This window comes from Schistocerca serialis, chromosome 6 (assembly GCF_023864345.2).
Source record: "Schistocerca serialis cubense isolate TAMUIC-IGC-003099 chromosome 6, iqSchSeri2.2, whole genome shotgun sequence".
In the NCBI taxonomy this organism is placed as follows: domain Eukaryota; kingdom Metazoa; phylum Arthropoda; class Insecta; order Orthoptera; family Acrididae; genus Schistocerca; species Schistocerca serialis.
The window spans coordinates 306,741,053-306,748,021 of record NC_064643.1 but is presented as its reverse complement, the minus strand read 5'-3'; the positions used below and the strand labels follow the sequence as shown (position 1 = coordinate 306,748,021).

Here is a 6,969-nt window from a genome sequence, read left to right as displayed (position 1 = left end):
GGTGGACGGTTTCACTTGCTGTGACGTTGCTACATAATACAGGGTAGTGCGACCGAACGAGGTGGCGCAGTGGTTAGCACACTGGACTCGCATTCGGGAGGACGACGGTTCAATCCCATCTCCAGCCATCCTGATTTAGGTTTTCCGTGATTTCCCTAAATCGTTTCAGGCAAATGCCGGGATGGTTCCTTTGAAAGGGCACGGCCGATTTCCTTCCCCATCCTTCCCTAACCCGAGCTTGCGCTCCGTTTCTAACGACCTCGTTGTCGACGGGACGTTAAACAACACTAACCTAACCTAAGGGTAGTGCGGGTCGCTGGATAATTTCTTTATTGTGGACCAGGCCTTATTGCTTTCGTATATCCATTCTTTTATCAGGAGGTTTTTGGGACTACGGCCGTTTTCTGTTGTGAGAACATAAAAGGACGGCTGTAGGCGTTTTATTTTTTCACAGTAGCCCTTCTTGCTGTTGTAGGTGAAGTTGAGGTGGCGGTGGTGTAAGTTCCTATGGGACCAAACTGCTGAGGTCATCGGACCCTAGGCTTACACAGTAGTTAACCAAACTTAAATTAACTTACGCTAAGGACAACATAGACACATATGCCCAAGGGAGGACTCTAACCTCCGACGGGGGGACCCGCGCGAACCGTGGCAAGGCGCCTCAAACTGGGGAATCTACTCCTTGCATTCGTGTTTCATCCGGCTCCCTCTTTACTTCGGAGAAATGGTCTGCCTCAAAGCTGGAGCCCCTCGGAAAGCTCTAACACGCAACATAATCGAGACATCATAGTTCTTTGGACTGACAAGTTGACCTGCGTCTCAAAGGTGTGACTTGAGGCTGTAAAACTTTTTGAGTGGTGCACACAACTGGTCAGTGTTGCACGGAGGATATTCCTTGCAGAACCTGCTTCTTTATTATTTGACTGACAAATAGATCAGTGTTGTAAGTCTTCTTCCATCAATAGCAATAGAATGTCTTTAGTTGCCCAGGGTCGTGGATGAGTTTGAGCAGCTGACACTCTGCCCATAGCTCAACCTCTAGCCCATCGTTGTTACTTGCACTATATCCCCATCAATGTGTTGGCTGTTGAAATCGCCGAAAATGACTGTGTTTTTCTGATTGTGTTGATTTCCTGGGGGCTGGAAAGCAAACTTAGCGGCAAGAGGTTTGTAGACGGAAGTTACAGAGCACTTGTCCAGTTCCACAGTTAGGATTTCAATGTCGTCATCATCTGCTACACAAGCGGATTTTATCACTAGGTACTGGCAGAAGTAAAGCTGTGAGTACCGGGCGTGAGTCGTGCTTCGATAGCTCAGTTGGTAGAGCACTTGCCCGCGAAAGGCAAAGGTCCCGAGTTCGAGTCTCGGTCGGGCACACAGTTTTAATCTGCCAGGAAGTTTCATATCAGCGCACACTCCGCTGCAGAGTGAAAATCTCATTCTGGATCACTAGGCTTAGTTTGCACTTCCATATTTTGAGTGAAGTCTCTCTATAGCTAGTCTCATGCCATCAATTCTTGGTCGGCAGTCGGTGGCTTTTGTATAAAATTATATTTTTGATGTAGGTCAGATAGTAAAACTGATTTTTTGTTGTTGTTGAAAATCGTTCGATGTTGATCAAGAGTGCTCTTAAGGGTGGTCTTGAAAAGACTCTGTTCTTGGTTGTTATCGTGGGGAGAGGTTTGGCCAGGCCAGTGGCATTGTTACCGCGGCACTCCGGGTCTTGCTTTTCGTGGTAAGAGCACTCCACGTGGAGCGACCTCTCTTGTCTCCCAGTGTATAGGTGAGAGGCAAGACAGGTACCTCCACGTGGTATGCTCTTACCACCATAAATAGGTGAAACGCCATCTGAATTCTATATGCAAGGAAAGATTATGCACCGGGTTTTTCATTCAGAAATCGCTTTTGAATGTTAGTGAACTGTGACAAGATCGTGCTGTGTCTCGTGTAAGAAAGCGAGTAGCCAATCAGCCCGTGTCGTGATTCGAAAACGGGAGTGTTGGTCTACCGAGACTGCAGTTTAAAGTTCCGCGATACTGCTGCTCTCGTTGGTCAGGATCTCAAGACCGTCAGAGAAAATATATTGAATCGATTTGTTCAACAGGACTATACTTAGCGTCTGAAATGACAGACATACACTATCTGGTCAAAAGTATCCCAACACCTATTAGTGTAGATGTTAGTGTAGAGTAATAAGGGGTGTGTCCAGCCTTCGCCTTTACGACGGCTCGTATTCTGCTGGATACGCATTCAGTTCACTGTCTGGTTGTCTCTCGAGGAATGGAAACCCGTTCTTCAAAAAATGGTTCAAAGGGCTCTGAGCACTATGGGACTTAACATCTGAGGTCATCAGTCCCCTAGAACTTAGAACTACTCAAACCTAACTAACCTAAGAACATCACATACTTCCATGCCCGAGGCAGGATTCGAACCTGCGACCGTGGCAGTCGCGCGGTTCCGGACTGAAGCGCCTAGAACCGCTCGGCCACCACGGCCGGCGAAACCCGTTCTTCCTCAAGAGCCGAAGCCAGAGAGGATATGGGTTTCAAATGCTGGGGTCTGGAACGAAGCCGACGATCTGATTCATCTGAAAGGCGTTCCATTCGGTTGAGGCCGGAACTCTGCATAGCCCAGCCATTTCAGAAATGTTACTGTCCACAAACCATCGCCTCACAGATGCCGACCGGACACGTTTCATGCTGATACAATCAATCATCTCCGCACTGTTCCTCTACTGTATGCAGTATACAGTGCTGTTATATGTGTTCATATCCTTCCGCGCGTAGTATTTTCTTACGCGCCATAATGAGACCACACCACAAAAACTAAAAATATCTCTATAATGTAAACCAACTTCTCTATGCGTCGGTGTTCGCACTACACGCCATGGCACAGAACGTTCTCCAGGCATTCGCTAAACCCAAATCCTTCCATCGAATTGTCACAAGGCATAGCGTGATTCATCAGAGCAAATCATTCATTTCCTAAAGTGTGGGTTAAGAAAATCTGCCCGACCATTGCATCCCATTCTTTTAGCTCCATACGCAGAGCCACTGTCCTCGCTTGCCTGCTCTTAATACCGCAAAATGTATACACGATGTTCAAAGAAAGTGTCGACTACTTCGAGAGATGGTAGTATTCATCGAAACAAGAAAAATAAGTTCAGTAAACACAGGCCCGGAAACGCATTCTTTTCGAGGTACACACGTGTTTATAGGAATGGCTGCGCAACACTTCGTTGCTGATGTTAGCACAGTCGTTGCATTGGCGCTCCGTCAAATGTGTCGTCAGGCTATTCTTACTCACATTGCTCTACCTGTCATTAAGTGGTCTACAGTAAGTTTTGTGGTTCGAGTCGTGTTGTAGGGAACGTTAGTTTTCGTCGTGTTTGTGTGCCGTATTGTACAGTACTGTCAACCCTGGGTACTATGGTGGTGTTTTACCTTCTCCCAAAAGCGGATTCACTTATGTGTTTACTGTTATTGCGTTATTTGCACGTACAAATGGCGTAGTACATTTACACTTTCTCTGTTCCACCACCTGTTAGCAACGGAAGCCTACCACTAGAGTGAAATGGCGGGTATGATATTCTGCTATGGAGTAGCAAATGGACATAGCCTGCGAGTCCATGTTCTCTACGCTGAAAAATATTCACAGTGCTGACTGCCCTCTGATAAGCTGTTCGGGAGACTTTTCCAGCATCTGAAGGACACAGATACCCTTGTACCTAGGAAGAGTGACAGTGGAAAGCCCCGCACAGTCCGCACGCCTGACATGGAGAAGTGCGTGCTATGATCGGAGGAAGAAACCACTGGGAGCAGTGGGTGACAATTAGCAGCAGCAGAAGGCGTGTTTCTTGGGGATACTTCCCGAACAATTGCTGTGCCCATTTCACCTACAGCGCATTCAGACAGACGGCAGTCTGTCAATGGCTAATATTGCATAAGTGTGCCGCAGACCCACTGTTCACATCCAAGATTTTATTCACCGATGAGTCTGATTTCAGAGGAGATGGTGTTGTGAATTTCCATAACCCGCATATATGGGCAGATGTAAATCCCCAAGCAATTCAGGAAAGAGGGCATCAACACTAATTCTCAATCAACGTGTGGGCAGGCATACTTAGCGATAAATTAACAGGGCCAGACGTGCTACCAAAATGGTTAACCGGGGTGCAATATCTGAACTTCCTTATTAATGTACCGCCTACGTTACTGGAGGCTGTGCCATTGCAGCAACGAATACAAATATGTTTCATGTACGATGGCGCAGGGGGGAGGGGGGGGGCGTCGAGCGTCGGGGGAAAACCTTGGCCTGCTTGTTCTCCAGACCTCAATCCCCTTGGCTTTTGGTTATGGGGGCACTTAAAGGAATTCGTTTGGTCCACGCCACGCCGATCAACGAAGTGGGGACTCTACAGGGTGGCGTCTTCAATACCTGCCAGCAGGTACAACAACAACCGGGTATACTTCAAAGGGTGCGTTATTCCTTACGCCAGAGAGCAGAGGGTTACATCGTCATGTATGGACGTCACCTTGAACACCTCCTGTAAAAATGTCTTTATCGCAGAAAGTATGTATTTCCGAACCCATATTTATTGGACTTATTTTTCTTGTTTCGATGAGTACTACAATCACTCAAAGTATTTTTTGAATACCCTGTATACACCGGGTTTGTATTCTAACAGTCGTCAGGCGCATTTTCTCTGGTGTTGTGCCAGATAATTACAATTTCGTTTTTGCATTATGTAGCTGGAGACACCCCGAACAATTACTGTTCGTTGGGATTGGGTTGTTTGTGCGAAGAGACGAAACTGCGAGGTCATCGATCTCGTCGGATCAGGGAAGGACGGGGAAGGAATTCGGCCGTGCCCTTTCAGAGGAAGCATCCCGGCATTTGCCTGCAGCGATTTAGGGAAATCACGGAAAACCTAAATCAGGATGGCCGGACGCGGGATTGAACCGTCGTCCTCCCGAATGCGAGTCCAGTGTGCTGACCACTGCGGCACCTCGCTCGATTTACTGTTCGTCACGTCTTTCGTGCGGCGCCCAATGTCAACAGAAAGTGCCGGTTTGTCCTCGCTAGAAAGAAAGTTATTTTTGAATCGGAATTTTACGTGTCCATTCGATAGAGGGCTTCCAAATCAGTCTAGTATGATAACAGTTTTTTCGATGTGTGTTAACAGGGGCAGTATAATACAAATAATAACCAGTAATCCAGCAGCGACTCGGCAGTGCTGCTTGCTTGGTGGTAGCAGTCAGCAGGGGCCAGGGCAGTGCTGCCGCTGTTGGATTACTGGTTATTCTTAGAGTTTTACTTACTGCCCCTGTCAATACATACCGATAGCACAGACATCGCACTGCAGTAATCTGAGGCCGTACTATCGAATAGGCACGTACCATTACGCCTTAAATTTTTTTTTTTTTTGTTTGTAACGTGAAAGAAACCAACACTTCGTCGAAAAAAGTGGTGAGAACTATTTGTTTGAGCTGACTCATAAAGCAAAAACGGAACTGCAGATATGTGCTAAAACAGCAGAGAAAATGCGCCTGACGACTCTTGCCCCGTATATATCAAAATACACACACACTCATATACATATAAATATATAGTGAAAGAGAGAGAGAATAATATTCAGAGGCTTGAACGCAATCACTCGCTATCGGCTACGCTTGATGAACTCTGGCTTACAGTTGAGGCAGCATCTGCCACCCAAGCTCACAGGGATAATACGTCCAGCCGGCTTACAGCAATTTTCTCTGCCGCAAGTGGCAGCTCGTTGTGCTAATCTTAGTATTCTGCATACGCCCGAATCATATAGAAACTGGACCACGTATTGTTCCTACAATAGTGTTAGAATATCGTACACATAATAACTAAAATCTGGTTGAGCACTATCTTTCCTAGCGCTATAGCTGTAGCGGCCAGCAGTTTTTTTATGTGAAAAGACCAAGAACGTAAAATCTGGGAGGTGTGAGCTCAACAGTCGTTCAGTGGAGCAGAAAGGGGACAGTGACTGTGGTACTAGAAGCATCCTCCGCCACACATCATAAGGTGGATTCCAGAGTGTAGTTGTAAAATTAGATGTAGAAGTTGTAGCACCCGTCCAAGAACGTTTCTTTGATCGTTCCCTTTTTATATATTTATTGGTCTGGGCAAGACTTAATATTTCACTGTCAAATAAAGGCTGTTTAAAAACAGTACGCACGGTTTTTAAGGGTAGCAGTACGGACCAAAACGAGGAAAAAATCTCCAGTAAACGTAAGCTCTAAAATATGTATCTTAGGAGCTACGTGCACTTGTTCATCTTCGCCGCTGTGAAACACATTGTTGTGTCTAGACAAGACAGCCTAGACACAATGCGAGGAAGCCGAAAGGCACGTGCTTAAACTCACGCAGGCTGGCGTGAGGTCTGAAACAGGATACGTAATGAATGCTATAAAGAAAAGTACGTAGCTTCTGGAATACTTAACTTTAATCCACATTTGTAGAACATCGCTCTTGATGATACATTAATAGAATCTCAATATCAATTGAATTCGGCGCCTTGCTAGGTCGTAGCAAATGTAGCTGAAGGCTATGCTAACTATCGTCTCGGCAAATGAGAGCGTATTTGTCAGTGAACCGTTCCTTGCAAAGTCGGCTGTACAACTGGGGCGAGTGCTAGTACGTCTCTCAAGACCTGCCGTGTGGTGGCGCTCGGTCTGCGATCACTGACACGCGGGTCCGGCGTATACTAATGGACCGCGGCCGATTTAAAGGCTACCACCCAGCAAGTGTGGTGTCTGGTGGTGACACCACGCACATCACTTCTACTGCAAGCTGTTTGCTATTACGAATGACCTACAGAATGCGGTAAACAAATGAGGACACGTTCCTCTGCTATAGTCATTGGATACAGCATGCAGGAAACATCGGACAGTGCTGTTACTGCAGACCGTATACACAGTTCTGCGTAAGTGCAGCCAA

At 46.5% G+C, this 6,969-nt stretch overlaps 1 non-coding gene across 1 annotated transcript; it reads left to right on the top strand.

Annotated features, from left to right (window-relative positions):
* Positions 1-1,301: 1,301 nt before the first annotated feature.
* On the top strand, positions 1,302-1,376 carry Trnas-cga (transfer RNA serine (anticodon CGA)). Its single transcript has one exon. It is a non-coding gene; the product is annotated as a tRNA-Ser (tRNA).
* The last annotated feature ends 5,593 nt before the right edge of the window (positions 1,377-6,969 follow it).